At 37.8% G+C, this 16,780-nt stretch overlaps 1 protein-coding gene and 1 pseudogene across 1 annotated transcript in view; one reads left to right on the top strand and one right to left on the bottom strand.

Moving 5' to 3' along the window:
* The window catches only part of TNRC6B (trinucleotide repeat containing adaptor 6B), a 206,037-nt gene that overhangs the window by 178,666 nt on the left and 10,591 nt on the right, over window positions 1–16,780 (bottom strand). The window lies entirely within an intron of this gene.
* LOC103289065 (40S ribosomal protein S8-like) lies at window positions 1,672–10,151 on the top strand (annotated as a pseudogene).

Below are 16,780 nucleotides of genomic sequence, written 5' to 3'. Positions count from 1 at the left end.
CTTCTTCATGCAGGACCTTGTACAGGCTCATGATAAACACTCAACAAATTTTTTGCTTTCAATGAGAAGAAAAGTTCAAGATTACTCTAAAGATGATGGCACAACTGAGAAAAGCAAAACAAGGAGGGAAGAGTTGTGAGGACTCAGTTGGTAATTTATTCATCAGTCTACTCCCTGCCACAGGCTCTGTGCTAAGTATTGGGTTTCAGCGATAAATAAGAGAAAGTCTTATACAAAGTCTAGTGGAGAAAGATATAATAAGAAGTAGTATTTATTCACGGCCACTTATGTTCTGGATATAGGGCTAAGCATTTCAGAGGTATTGTCTCACTTAATCCAACTGCAACCCTATAAGAAACCATTATAATACCCATCTTGCACCTAAGGAAACTGAGGCTTATAAAGGTTAAATACTTGGTAGCAGGTTACAAAGCTGGAAAGTGGTAAAATCAGATAAAGAAGTTAGGATATTTTGTTCTAAAGCTAAGCCACTAAATAGCACTGTACTTCCAGATGTGCACTACCCAACAGAGCACTATGGAAAACGTTACAAGAGGCATGCATAAGGCATGATGGAGGGAAACCTAGAGTAAAAAGGCAAAAGGTCTCCGTCAGAGGTGTTCCCTGAGCAGAGGCTGAAAGTTTAAGCAGGAAATTGCCAGGAGATGCAGTCTGAGGAAATTGCTATGTGCAAACAAATATGTAGGCACTTAAAGAAACATGGTACACCCAGGATACTTCGAGGAATTTCTCTGTTTTATTTTTAAAAACTGGGTGTAATGAATAACATTGTGCTAGGAGCTTTGGATATGAGACAAGAGATGAAACACTATGAAAAAGTTATGCATGAAGCGCTATGAAGACATAAAGGAGGAAGGTGTGTGTGTTTTTTAAATTTTTGTTTGTGCAGCCTGAGGGGAATCTGGGAAAGCTTCACAGAAGAAATGAACCTTTGTTGGATCTTGAAGGACAAATTAACCATATTAGAAGGAAAAGGTAGGCAAAGGGAGTGATCTGCATAAAGACATGGCTGGCCAGATTTTGAGGGAGTCTATTTTGTGTGAGTGGCAAGAGATGAGGCTGGCAGCGAGTGTACAGATGTGATCTTCAATATCATTGTTTACTATAAAATTAAATAACTGCCTAACAAAAATGCTTCAAAGCCACAGTTATTTAAAAAGTATGGTTATCACAAAGGAATATATAACCAAACAATACCTAGAAACAGACCTATATATGTACATTGGAATTTGGTATACAATAATAGTGGCATTCAGATCAGTGGAGAAAGGATAAATCATTTAATAAATGCCAAATAAAAACAACTGTTTATCTATTTGGAAAAAAAATCAAGTTAGATCCTCACATTCATATTATATAAGATTTGGAATCTATAATAATAAAAGTGTAATATACTAATTAGACCAGACGACCTTCTGGACGTCCTTCCAGATGACACCACGGCGGGGGGCCGAGGCAGAGGCAGCCGCCGTGGCAGTGAGGGTCGAGCCCCTTGCACGAATTTCATGCATTGGGCCTCTAGTTAAATATAAATAATAAGACCATAAAATTATTTATAAAATTACATTTTATGAAATAGAATATAAATTTTATATGAAGAGACTTTAAAGAAATGTTCTGGTGGCAGACTAATGTGGCTTGCGTACCAACATGAAGATTATTAAGTCCACCGTGTTGAAAAAACAGGAAGCACAGGTCCAAAGCAGTACTTCCAACACCTTTCTGCTAGTCAGAACTACCTGGGGAGCTCGGTAAAAACCCCCTAGAAGCATACCAGAGCTCCTAGGCTGAGGGAGAGGCTTAAAAGAGAGACCTTTTTTTAAAGAAAAGTCTTCATTTAAAAAAATGCACATTGATTTTCAGTAGCATTAATCAGTGATTAATTAGTAATTTTACTGAGACTGAAAAAGTACTTTAATAAAAAGTCTTCATGTAGGAAAGTAGTATGGAAACTTCATGATAAATTTTCACTTGCTATATCTACACTTTACCTTTAGCTTGACAACGTGTGCTTTTAGAGCGTTGAAAAACACACATATATCCTGTGACCCAGCAATTCTTCTTATATAAAGATAGCTAATTAACTATGGATGTGTACAAAGATAGACGTACTCATTACACTGCTGTCAATAATAATAAATTGGAAATAAGCTAGAATCAGTAAGGGAAATTATTACATATCCATATAATGAAATACATGGTAGCCATTAAAAATGAAGTCTATTTATTAACATGGAAAAATGTTCACAATACATACTGAGTAGATAAAAATAGACCTTGATGCAATTATGTATTGTACTGCTCACTTTTGTGGAAAAAATCTATACATATAAAATTTATATATATTCTATATATCATGTTATGTGTGTGTATATATATGTATAATATATATGAATGATCATTACCAAAATGTTAACAGTGATTATCTCAGTACAGTGGGATTACAGTGATAAAGGGCAATGTGTATTTTCTAAAATTGTCTACAATAACTATTAGTTATGTAATAAAAACTTTTTTTTAGTTATCTGCATTCCAATCCCATCACACAAAGTAAAAGCAATGAAGATCTCTTGTAGCCCAGCAAATGCCAAATACTGAATCACACTATTTGTGATTCACAAATGAAAATTTCTAATATTATTTTAAGAAAAGGATAAAGGTCAACAGACTGTTACTTTCTTAACAGACTGGAAGTAGAAAGTCTCTAATGTTTTGGTGGATACGAAAGAAATGATCTAGCTTCCTGCTGGAAAGGAATTATTTCCTTGGTCTAACTGATTGGGTTCAATAAGGTCAGGAATGGAAACTGTTTAGTATTTCACTTAGCTCTCAAAAACATATGTTCAGCAAAATGTCTGAGTAACTAATAGGCAGACTGGGAAGAGCACTTAATTTGAGAAGGAAGATACAGGTTCTAGAAATTACCACATAGCTGTGTGGTACTAAACTACTTACTTACTTAACTTCTCTAAAATGCAACCTGATCATCTGTGGACTGAGAACCATGATAATCCTAGACTCCTCTCCCCACAGGGAGCCTGCAGTGGGAATTGAATGAGATCATCTTCCTTTGTAAACCACTCAATAAATATTTGTGGAATGAGTAAATGACTATACCATATACAGTAAGTGTTTCACACATCTATAAATATAATGAACACTGTAAAATATCCCACCACTAAAACTACACAATATATATTCATGTCTAAAATTCTATAATCCACAACTCCTCACACTTCCAAAACACACATGAAGGATGTAAAGCCCTGGGGAAAAGGTTGTTCCACTCCTTCCGGTTTCTTCCACCTCTCCTTTCCACTCCTTTTCTCTCCTTATCACTGCCATCAGAAATAAGCAGAAAGTGAAGGACTGGTTCTCTGTATGACTCAAGTCAATGAAAAGACACATCTCTTTCCAAATATCTTAATCAAATACTACATTTTAAATATAAAAGTATTCACCTTTCTTCCTGAAATATGGTAGAATTTTACCACCATAAATTCAAAATTTCACTTCCTATTCAAATAAGCATTCCTTCTATAAGCATTCTTTAATTTCCCAAATGAATATGCTCTGTCTTCTTCCCACCTCCATAATATATTTGGGGGCGGGGGGTAACTTCTCTTGTAGTACTTATCACAGTTGTCCTTTGTTATAAATATCTGTATACATCTTCTCTCCTCATTACCTCACAAGTGACAAGGGACTGTATTTGAGAGCTTGTGAGGCTTAGCATATTAAATGCTACCTGTAAATATTCAACAAAAATTTAGGTTATGAATGGATGATGATATACCAGGATTTAATATCACCTTAAGAGGTTGAAGCCCAAGTCAAAATAATTAGGATCATAGCAACTGAGAAAACATACAATTTACCTCAATGCATTCATTTAGTAAATATTTAATGAGCACCTACAGACAGTATGCCTGATATAGCCCAAGGTATGCCATGATGAGTAAGACTCAGACTCTATCTTCAATGAGTGTATAATCCTATTAACACTCAATTGTATTATTTTTACATTTTATTTTGATATATTTTTAGTACAGAAGAGTTGTAAAGATGTTATAGAGAGTTAACATAGCATCTTCACCCAGCTTTCCCTAACATTAATACTTTATGTAACTATGGCACAATCAGTGAAACTAGGAAATTAACATTGCTACAAAACGTTAACCATAGACTTTAATCTGATGTCCCGTATTTTGACATGAATGTCCTTCTTCTGTTCCAGAATCCCTCATTACATTAGTTGTCATGTCTCCGTCTCCTCTCAATTACACTTTTAATAACTTTTTTCCTGTTTATAGTAATAGATGTTTTCTGGAAAGTAAAAAAAAAAAAAAAAGAAGAAGAAGAAGAAAAAGAAAGAATAGAATCTCTAATACTACCCCCTCCTGCACTCCTAACATCTATAGTCTACTGGTCTTTATTCCATGTATATGTGTATACAAATAATTTTACTTTTCTTAAAACCAGGAAATTTAAATATATAGTCTTTTGCATCTTCTTTTCTCTTATCATTGTTTCAGAAATATTTTTCCAATGTTTAAAAATTCTTTTAAAATATTATTTTAATAACAGATTTCAGTGTTACAATGAATCAGAATTTAACCATTTCCCATTTTATACTATTATAAATAATAGTACAGTGAGTAGCCTTAAATATGAAAACAGGACATATAATATATATTACGATGGATAAGTGAAGGTATTAGTGATGCAGCCAGGAGAAACACCTAAACCTAGCTTTGAGCAGTAAAAGATCAGAATACACTTGCTAGAGGAGGTATATGTGAGACAGGTTCTGAAAAATGAGTTTATTCCTGCATTCATTAGTATTTAACCAAACAACATTTATTAAGTGCCTTTAATACCCAATTACTATACTGGGATCCAGGGATAAGAAAGGACTAAGGCTCTGCATGGGCCTTAGTGTCTAATCAGAGAGAGGCAGATACTTCAATAGAAAAACCTCAACACAATGAGGCAAATGCTATTATCACAGTGCTGTGTTTGAACAAAATGGTCTGGGAGCACAGAGAATATATTTTAAGAATCAATGGTAGTACCCAAGCTGGGTAGCTCAGTTGGTTAGAACACTGACCCGATATGGTAAAGTTTCAGGTTCGAACCTTGGTCACGGCACATACAAAATCAGCCAATGTATGCATAAATTAGTGAAACAACAAATCAATGTCTCTCTCTCCGCCCCCCTCCTTCCTTCTCTCTCTCCCTGCCTCTTCTCTCTCTCAAATCAATAAATTTGTAAAAACTTAAAGAAAAAGAATCAATTGTAAAAGTTAGAAGAGTTATACTTGGGTTGATAATAATACATATGAAAGAGGTTTCAGTGAAGTATGATTTACAGTGTATCAGCAATATGAAGGAGTTCCTTAGAACTGGTAAATTATTATTTTTGTTTTTATTAATACTTACCTGAGGATATTTTTCCATTGATTCTTAGAGAGAGTGGAAGGGAGGGGAAGAGAAAGAGAGAGTGCAACATGGATGTGAAAGAAACATCAAGTGGTTGCCTCCCACACAAGCCCTGACCAAGGCCAGAGATAGAGCATACAACCAAGGTACATGCCCTTGCCTAGAATCGAACCTGGGACCCTTCAGTCCACATGCCGATGCTCTATCCACTGAGCCAAACCAGCCAGGGCAAAACTAGTAAATTATTAACAGGGATGTAAGGTATCCGGATAGAGAGAAGTAACAGTTCAATTATATTCTGTACTGGGGGAACTGCAGCTAGTATCACATTAATTTCCGAGAACTCTATATTTTTAAATCAACTTTTTTGAGATATGTCACAATAAAATGTACCCACTTAAGTGTACAGTTTGATAATAGCTGACAAGTTTATACACTATGTAACTACCACCACCAAGATAAAGAACATCATTCCTAAAATTTCCCTGTGCTTCATTTCAGTCAATCACCCTCACCCACAGCCAGCCCCAAGCAACCACTGATTTGCTTTTTGTCACTAGAGATTTGTCTTCTTTAGTTTCATTTAATAGAATCATACAGTATGTACTTTCTTTGCTTCTGTTGGTTTCTTTCACTCAGCACGTTTTGGAGATTCAGCCATGTTACTGTGTGAATCAGTAGTCAATTCCTTCTATTGTCTGCGAATTGTATTTATAAGACCAGATAAACTGAAATAAAAAGAAACTAGGCCACAAGGTAAATAGAAGCTAGGTTCTATGAGAAGTCACTGCGGGGTAAAGTCTGGTTAATACTAAAAGGGGGACATATGCAAACTTTCATGTGAAGAACAAACATCCATGTTCTAGGTTATTCCAGAAGGCAAGACCAAAACAAATGGCTGCAACAGAGGCAGTCAATGTACTGGTTTCATATTCTCTAAAAACAAAAGTTTCTCCATATCTATATCCATTATTTACTCTGAAATTATTAGCTTGCATTATTTATTTCTATCAGAGAGGACAATTATATTACTCTTTTAAGCTCTACCTAAGTGCCTAAAATAATCAGCTCTACTTAAAAATTTGATATTTTTTATTTGTTTGTGTGTCCTTATATTTATCATGGGTTTAAGAACATGAACAATTTCAATAATATTCATGGGACCGTATCTGCATTCTGTTGCCTATATGCTTATTTTGAGAACCACTGACTTGGCCAATGAGTCAACAACCCCCCCCCCCCACCCCCCTTCTATAAAAGTAAGTGCTCCTGGGCACCAAAAGGTCTGGGGTTTGATTTCCTATCAGGACACATACCTAGGTCTCCAGTTTGATCCCATTTTGGGGCACATATGGGAGACAACCAATCAATGTTTCTCTCTTACATTGATGTTCCTCTCTCTCTTTTCCCCCCTTCCTCACTCTAAAATCAATAAACATATCCTTGGGTGAGGACAAAAACAAACAAACAAACAAATAAAAGTACTCCTTTGGCTAACCCATAAACATAGACAACAATGAGGTGATGGCTAGAGGGAAGGGGGGGACAAAAAGGGGAGAAATGAGACTACCTGAAATAGATATTGAACAATAAAAATAAAGTTAAAAAAATAAGTGAATGCTCCTTAAAAGTAAGTATATGCTACCAAATATTATGTACTATTTTTGAATTGATGTTGCTAAATAAATCAATAAGTTATTGTGTTTCTACTTCTGTGTATCGATAATACTCAATTTGGAACAAAATTAATATTTTAAACATGTTTAGCATCTCAAAACTATGCAGTCTGAACAAACAATAGCATTAGAAATAAAATGTATACATCCCAGCTAGAATAGAAAAGGTCATCTCAAAAGTTTAACATACAATGAACACAATATCAGTCCAAGTGGGCTCATAATGCTTAATCTGAATTTTCTAAAATGTTCCCTGTAATGTCTGAACTTAAAAAAAAAAAATTAGCCAAAAAGGAGCCAAACCCCTAAGAACTATTAAACAAGTGATCAGAAGCTGGTTGGGAAGGAGAGCCGCAGGGGAGGGGAAAGCCTCTTCTTTTTATTTATGTTTCTGTACCATTTGGATTTTTGTTTTGCCATAAGCATGTATTCTTTTTAGAAAGATTTCTTTTTTAAGCTACCACATAAATTGATAACAGGGAAGGTCAATCCAGAGAAAGCATGGTACTCCCTGTGAAACCTTACTACATGAGTTAGGATACATACTGTGTGAAGTACTGCACATTTTAAATCTCTTTTCCTTATTATTTATTACCGCAGAGCACTTCTGAAGGGAGAATGGAGAAGGGAGCTATAAGATTCTTCACATGAAGCCAGTGAATTGTGAAGTGTCACGTGACAGTGACAGCTGCCTAAGGTATCAAGCTTTGTGAAGAGGTGTCCTAATTTCTATTAACTGGCCTGTAGAGAACAGATTTAATCTCACATCCTGTAGAAGAAAAAAAGGAAAACAGGTTTCATTTTCTGAGGGCAACAAAAGTAACCAAACGTGAGAGCTAAGAAAATAAATACAGGTCCATGATCCCTTAGCCATAATTTCAAAATCCCAAAACTTCTGAAAACCAAACGTTTTCTGTAATTCATTCTGTGGCAAAACTTGATCTGAACCTAATTGGCAGCAAAACCTGACCTGAACTAACATGAGACTATTTATAGTCTGCCTACTCAAGTAAGGAGAGTCATAGCTTTGGCGGCCGAAATACAAATGTATTTGACTATAAAGTGCTGCCCCCGACTCTGCAGGGACGTTATATAATATATGTTAAATGCATCTTACTAGCTTTCCAGTAAGGGACTAAGGACCTAAAAATGGGTTTTTATTAAAAAGGTCTTGCTGACCTCCACTGAAATATATAATTGTTTTCTAAAAATATCATAATAAATTAATGTGAACTAATTAATTTCTCTTTTTAAAAAACTTATCACTATCAAAATATTCTACTTTGAATTTCTATAAATCTCTAACTGTATTGTTAGAATATTTTATACCACTTCAACATTATTTTAAGCCAACCTCTCTCTGAAGACAACATTACAATTGACCTTTGGCAAGAGGATGGTATCCGAATGGGATAAAGATAGTAAAGTTAAAAAAGCAGATCTCTGTCAATATGCTTTGATTTTTCTTTTTCATGTTAAAAACAAAACAAAGGGCATGAGATTTTCTCAATGTATTAAAGAGGAACATTGATTTAAAAAGTTAATAACCACCAATTTAAATCATTTAAATAATCAAAATAAAAAGAAGTCATAAAATCTGAGTTATCAAGAAACAGAACACAAAAGTCAAGAAATAGATCATGTACAACAAGTAAGGAAAATGATATATTTTAGCCCAGAGATGTATCAATTCTAATATAGTGTGTGACTAAATGATAACAAAGCTCGCAAAACTCAAAGGTCTCTATTATAGAAAGAAAACTGTAAAACCAGATTAAAGCAAGAACTAAGATGTAAGACTACTAAGAACCTATAATTAATTACAATAAAGAATAATTTAGAAGATTTCCCATGAAAAATAGGGACAAAATGAACAATTTAATAAATATAAATACAGTACTATGTTTTAAGCCCTTGTATCTACATAAAAGAAAATTGGTTAATTCTTTGCTTTTCATTATTTTTTACTACACACCAATCAATCCTGCCTGCCTCCCCCACTCTGTCACAAACACAACTAACCAATGCTAGAAACAATGCAGCCAAACAGGAACCTCATTTCACAACTGGCAGACATGAAAGCAGTGAAAACCTCTCTTAATAAATGTGTGGATTAGAGAAGAACCCCCAATTATTTCTGTCTAAAGGAAGCTCAAAGAAACTAAACACTGACAAATAATTCAAAACACGCAACACAACCTTAGCAAAATTGGTTCTTGCTACATCCTGGAATCAAAGGACAATGCTATCTTTACAAGTATTATTTACTAATCTATGGTTTTAAATATCCAAGAAAATATGTGGCATCAGAAATAGTATATATAAAAACATCACTGATAATATGGAATTCTAAATTAATTAAAAATAAAGAACTTCAGGGTAAAGTTGGATTTAAAAGAAAAATTTCGCACTACAGTCTTCCCTTTACTTAAAACAGAATTGAAAGAAAAGAGGATAAAAAATGAAAGAAGACAAGGATCATGACCCTTTGTGTTTACTCTTTCTAGCCAGTGCCAAGCCCTGGGCATCTCTCGGGACAACAGGCACAAGTGCAGCAAGACCTGGGGCAAGAGAAAGGCCCAACAAAAGATGCAAAACGATGAGCTAGTAGGATGCCCTGCTGCCAACATTAAGATTGGCCCTCACCGAATAGACAGTCCATGTGCAGGGAGGTAACCAGAAGTACCATGTCTTAAGACTGGACACGGGAAACTTCTCCTGGGGCTTGGAGTGTTGTACATGCAAAACAAGGGTTACTGATATTGTCTACAATGCATCCAACAAGGAAGGGATCTGCACCAAGACCCTAGTAAAGAAATGTCCACGCTCACTGACAGCACATGGGACGAACAGCGGTACGATCCCACTATGCACTGGCCCTGGCCTAAAGAAGGGGCCAAGCTGATCCCTGAGGAGGAAGGGATTTTAAACAAAAAACAATCAAAGAAAATTCAGAAGAAATAGGATGAAGGGGAAAATAAGGCCACAATCAGCAGTCTTCTAGAAGAGTAGTTCCAGCAGGGCAAGCTTCTTGCATGCATCGCTTCAAGACCAATGTAGCTAGACAGCAGATGGCTATGCACTGGATTAGAGGGCAAGGAGCTGGAGTTTTATCTGAGGAAAATCAAGGCCTGGAAGGCAAATAAATCCTCCCCTTTCCAATCTTAACTCATGTAGTGCAAAAGAAAAAGAGGAAGAGGAAGAGGAACATGACAAAAGGTACTAAGGTACAGGACCATTGAGGATAAAGAGCAAGCCCAGAGGATACACTTAAGTTAAAGAGTATCCAAACTCTCTACTACAAGATTTATTATAAAATAACTATAAAGCTATAAATTCAATTAACTAAAATTATAAAATTAAAGAAAACCAAAGTTGAAAGCTAAAAATCTAAGAATTTAATCTATTCAGAATATTTTTTTAAAAGTCCTTGTTTCGCGCTGGCCATGTCGCTCAGCTAATTGGAGCATTGTTCTGTACACCAAAATGTTGTGGGCTTGGTTCCCAGTCAGGGCACATATGTAGGCTGTGGGTTCTATCCTTAACTGGGGCATGTATGGGAGGCAGCCAATCTCTGTTTTTCTCTTACATCGATGTTTCTCTTTCTCCCTTCTTCTCTAAAATCAATTTAAAACACACACACATATCCTCGGGTAAGTATTAAAAAAAAAAGTCCTTGTTTCCTAATTGGGGGTGAGAGTAGGGCTAACGGGACATACAGGTGCTAAAAAACAAGACGTTAGGAAAAGAATTTTACCTCTTCCCCAAAGAATTATATAAGGTTGCATTAATGTAGTATACATACACCAATCTACCAGGTTCTAAGGATATTCCTTCGTTAATTACTTAACAGATCCAGATTTAAGGCATCTCTTTGAACTAGGTCATTCACATAATTCCTAGTGTAAGCCAGATACAGGTATGTGCTCATGCTCTGGAATTCAGCATCTTATATGAATAACTTTAAATTTAAATCATGAAGGTATTAATAATGCTGTACAGGTATCAGAAACCAATTTTACATCCTTTATATCATGCAATGTATTTTGACAGAGTGATCTTAGTTTCCTTACACAGAAATTAGCTAGTCTACCATCGTGACTTAAGCTTCCACAGAGGAGTGCAATGTAGTGAGGAAATATATGAAAGTATCTAGACTGGAGAGAGATCTGTATGATATAAAAACAATGTAAGAAAGCTTACTAAGCCCTGACTGCTGTGGCTCATTTGGTTGGGTATCGTTCCTGTGCACCCAGAGGTTGTAGGTTTCTTTCCTGGTCAGGGCACATGCCAAGGTTGTATGTAGGCTAGTCCCCAGTGGGGGCAATGCAGGAAGCAGCTGATTGATGTTTCTCTCTCTTTCTCCCTCTCCCTCTCTCTCTCTTTTTCTCTCTCTCTCTCTCTCAAATCAATAAAAACACATTTTTTAAAAAAAAGAAAGCTTACTAAGAAGCAGGTAAGTGCAAGTTGTAAATATAAACTGATACTAACTATATACCAATAAACACATAGAAACATTCAAATGAAAGTTATTTTTCAAGATATACCTCCCTAAGAAGTTTCATATTTATTTAATTAGGTTGCCACCACTGAAAATATTTTGCAACTCCTATTTTGCTTTCAAACTAGTTTACAAATCAAATCACACAAGGAAATCTGCCTCATAACTCTGAACTCATTTTGGACCCCAAAGAGTATTATCCAGACAAATCATTTAACCAGACCTGAAAAGTGATTCTTGGTTGCCCCCCAAAATCAAATCAACCCTGAAAGAATGGAGATTTTCCTCTACGGAAATTCCAAAGAATGTCTCATACTCTGGGAGCAATTCCTAAATGATTCCTTAGATGTTTCAAGAAAAGGCAGGACTGCCACTTCCAGAAAAGATGGAGGAAGAGGGACCAGATGTACCCTGCACCTGAAACAACTAAAAATACAGACAAAATATATTTTCAAAACCCTGAACATCAGGCAAGGAAGGACAGTGATCCCTGAGAAATGGTAAACAAATGAGGGAGCCACACAACTGCCCGAGCGAGCTGGCTGCCTAGGTAGTTTCCAGGCCACAGCACATGAAAGGGAACCTCAGGTGGAACTCAGAGACCTCTCTTATTTGAGAAGATAGAGCTGAGATTCTGGGGAGGCCAAGACAGCTAGAGTTTGCAGTGTGCAGTCCTGCAGAAGAAAGAGCTGCAGAGAAAGAGAGCTACAGGGGACCCCTTGAGTATTCAGCTGAGTATTAGCTGGGTAACGAAGAAAAACAAGCTAACATCACACTTAATGCTACAAAGCCTTCCCCCTAAGTCTGAGGGGGAAAAGCAAGGATGCCCATTCATACCACTTCTATTAAACGTGGTACTTGAGGTCCTAGCAACAAATAGAACTCAAAGGTAAGAAAGTAAAACTGACTTTCTTTGTAAATGATATAATTGTGTATGTAAAAACAAAAAACAAAAAAAAACCCACAAACGTACAAAAATGCCACTAGAATAAAGGAAATTAGCAAAGTAAATTTTTATTTATTTTATTAGTCACAATCATATCAATAAAACCAAACTGTACTCAAATGAAGAGGCCTCTAATAAGAAATGATTCCAAGAAAAGTAAAATTTAGAGAAGGCTTTCTGAGAGTGAGAAAGAAAATGGCTTGGAAACCAGAAACAGAATATTTTATATAAGGATAGCCTTTATAAAGTATGGGGGGAAAGGGAGGAAGTCATATAGAAAATAGAGAAAAGATTATATGAAAAGGAGGCCAAGATTCAAAACTAGTGAATGACAGTTGACAGATGGAAACAATATAGGAGCCTGGCTCAGACACAGGTGCTTGGACTTCACGGAATAGGAAAGCACAGGGTGATAAAGAAGGGAAATGAAAACAGAACGTAGGAAATGTTTTCTAGGGAGAAACTGGGACCAGGACGACTGACAGGAAGCTATTTTAATAATCCAGATATAGCCTGAGGATGACTTAGAATCAGGATGGCGGCACAAACACAAAAAAGAGAGGTTCGCAGTCCAAAGCCAAAGAGAAAAGAGCTAAAGGATTTGACAATGTTTCAAGAGTCAGTGTCTCAGGATTTCAAGATTCAGGTGCTGGGAGGATAGGTTACCAATGATGGGACCCAAAAGAGTCAATAACTAACTTTGTAAGGGAGTTCGTGAAGCAAGGCCCGTCTCAGCCTCCAGAGTTACCCTTTCTGAAAAACACCTTGAATGGTAAAGCCAAGATCTAAAACACAGGAGGTTAACGGAAAACAAGAGGAAAGGACAGTAAATACACCTTTTTAAGTACAGTAAATAAAAGTCTAGAGAGCATTCACTTCAAAAGCAAACACAAGGCATCAGTGTTGAGCCCTGGCTCTGGCAGGTTCGGGAAGCGTAGGGTGGTGTCACAATGTGCTGAGGCCAACTCACAAGCTGTGTGTGGGGCAAAGGGTTCCCTTTTTAAAGTTTTCAAACCAGCCCTTACTGGCTTGAAATGTGATGTCTTTTGCATTTTCATTCTCTTGTTTTGTGTTGTGTGTGTGTTGTTTTTTTTGTGGTCCTACAAAGAGCCTTTTCACTAACTGTTTCGGTGTTTTAAAAATAACATTTTTTCCCTCGGGGCCCATGTTCTGGCCATATACTGGGACTGTAGGGGCATAAAGACTTCTCTTTATACCAACCCACAGACTTACCTGCATGGTTTAAGTGGGAATTGATAACTAGTGTGCCCTTTAATAGAAAGCCAAACTGCAGATAAAAACATCATAATTTTTTTTTACATTTTTTATTTCTTTATTGATTAAGGTGTCACATATTTGTCCTCATCCCCCCATTCCCATCCCCCACCCCACCCCCTTGTTGTCCTTAACCATTGGTTAGGCTTGTATGCATGCACACAAGTCCTTTGGTTGATAAAACATCATAAATTTTAAACACTTTGGTATCCTATATAATAAAAGGCTAATATGCAAATTTTGTCCCCTGGGGAGTTCAACCAGGAGACTGGGAGTTCGATGCCTCGCTATGATGTGCGCAAACCAATCAGTTTCACTAAAAGAGAGATGTTGACAGGAAGCCAGGAAGGCTGGTTAACAACCTTAATTGCTCTAACCACTCACCCTTTAGTTGAGACATTGTTAGCTGAAGCAGCCTCCACCTCTGTTTGTCCCATGTAAATTTCTGTTATTTCCTGCCTAAGGGCTATGTGTAAATTTCTGTTATTTCCTGCCCAAGGTGTTTTCCCCATAGCCTCAATAAAAGGGATGGCAGGGCCAGAGCAGAGTAGTAGTTCTCCCACTAGAGTTGGACTACCGCCTGGCCCCCCATATCGCCAAATTGAATTTCTTCAAGTCTCCTTTCATTTGTGTGCAGCCCTTCTCCAGAACTTGAACTCTGAACTGGAACCCTGAACCATGCGAGACGTGGAAAGGGGATTCCGCATGGCATGGAACATGGCAGGTGACCAGCAGAGGCAGCGGGGCGCTGAGGGAACGAGGGAAGGAGGAGGCAGGGAAGTCGGGAGGCGGGGAACCTGATTGGCCCTGATCGCCAGCAAGGCCTAGGGACCCTACCCATGCATAAATTTTGTGCACCGGGCCTCTAGTACAAATATAAAACTCAGTATGAACTGGTAGTTGAAACAAGTATAAAACCACAGATAGTATGAACTGGTAGCTGAAACAAGTTTAAAGTCATACTCAATATCTTCTTTTAATCCTGTGAATTTATCTCTTAGACTTTATACCTACTATGTGCAAACCATTCTGCTGAGGGGCCACAGAAAAAATAAAGTAGAAAAACAAAAACAATACCTTGTTTTGAGTTCAAGGTATCCAAGAGAGAACCCCGACATCACCCTCTTCTCTAGTTGAGCAACTATAAAGAACTTCTAATGATTATCATTCCACCTATGCCCTTGGGAGGAATCTGGTGGCCCTGCCCCATCAATTACCTGCTACTTTCTCCAGTCAAGCTTTAATTTATCTTTCTCTTCTGGGTTTTTTCTTATACACCTTTAAACAGGTTTCCTATTTTACCTTAAGATATTGCTTTCTCAATCTTGCCTGGCTTCTATTTTCTCCTTCCTTTCTTTTCCAAACATTCTGAAATAAACTACACACAGCTTTCACTCTTCCTACCATCCATTATCTTCTTACCCCTAGTAATCTAGGTCAATAAATGAACATACAAAATTTGTATTAACTGACATTTAATAGGTCAGTTAGCATCTTCTGAGTGTGATCAGCACTACCAGAGCTTAATCATCTCTTTTTGAAAAATATCAAGCTCCTAATATGGAAAGCTGAGACACTGGTTAGCCAACCAAGTACAGACACTCCATGGTTATATCTGAAAACAATTTAGTGATGATAGAATAAAAGATAGCAAGGGATGGGGTGGATTGGGGAAAGCGGGAAAGAGAGATGGAGGGGGAGGACATGAAAGCAAAGAGCTATTGAACTAAAGAGGAGCAAAATTAAGGAAAATGGCTAGGTTTCCATTCAACAAATTAAGTTAATGCTAGTTCAGTGAACCACTTGGAAAGTTATAAAGTACGGTAAAGACTTTCAAGCTATAGGAATCATCTTTCCCATACATGTACCCAGAAACCCTTCTGGGCAATACTTCCTGATTTCATCCCTTTCACTGGTTCAGTGTTTGGCCCTTGTGGGAGATACAGATCAGCACTCACCTCAGGTGATCAAGAGGTCATCGCCTTTACCCTCAGCTCCTAAAGATAAGTTTAAATGAGTCACCACTTTCTACAACTCCACCTGAAATCATCTGCATGGTTGAAAGTACTATCTATACTCACTCGAGCATATTCACCAGAAGTGACAAGCACCATCCTGGTTTATGATGATCTTTGAATAGTACTTTATAATGCCTTTAGGAATTCAAATATAAGAAATCACATCATTATTTCTAAGGTCATTTCCAGTTCTAAAATGCAGTATAATCTAAGAGTTGGAGTGTGACATGTCACAGTTAACCTACCTAAGTTAGCTGTTGGCTCTGTATCCCAACATTAGCTTTATAAAGTACTAGAGGCCTGGTGCACAAAATTTGTGCATGGGGCGGGGGGTGTCCCTCAGCCCAGCCTGCACCCTCTCCAATCTGGGATCCCTCTCACAATCCAGAACTGTTGGCTCCCAACTGCTTGCCTGCCTGCCTTCCTGATTGCCCCTAACCGCTTCTGCCTGCCAGCCTGATCACCCCCTACCCACTCCCCTGCCAGCCTGATTGATGCCTAACTGCTCCCCTGCCAGCCTGTTTGCCCCTAAGTGCCCTCCCCTGCAGGCCTGGTCACCCCTAACTGCCCTCCCCTGCAGGCCTGGTCACCCCTAACTGCCCTCCCCTGCAGGCTTGGTCACCCCTAACTGCCCTCCCCTGCAGGCCTGGTCACCCCTAACTGCCCTCCCCTGCAGGCCTGGTCCCCCCGCAACTGCTCTCCTCTGAAGGCCTGGGTCCCCCCTAACTGCCCTTCCCTGCAGGCCCGGTCGCCCCCAACTTCCCTCCCCTGCTGGCCATCTTGTGGTGGCCATCTTGTGTCCACATGGGGGCAGGACCTTTGACCACATGGGGGCAGCCATCTTGTGTGTTAGTGATGGTCAATTTGCATATTACTCTTTTATTAGATAGGATTGAGGCCT

This window comes from Eptesicus fuscus, chromosome 7, assembly GCF_027574615.1.
Source record: "Eptesicus fuscus isolate TK198812 chromosome 7, DD_ASM_mEF_20220401, whole genome shotgun sequence".
NCBI lineage: Eukaryota > Metazoa > Chordata > Mammalia > Chiroptera > Vespertilionidae > Eptesicus > Eptesicus fuscus.
The sequence above is the reverse complement of the archived record's forward strand: the minus strand, read 5'-3'. Positions and strand labels throughout refer to the sequence as shown.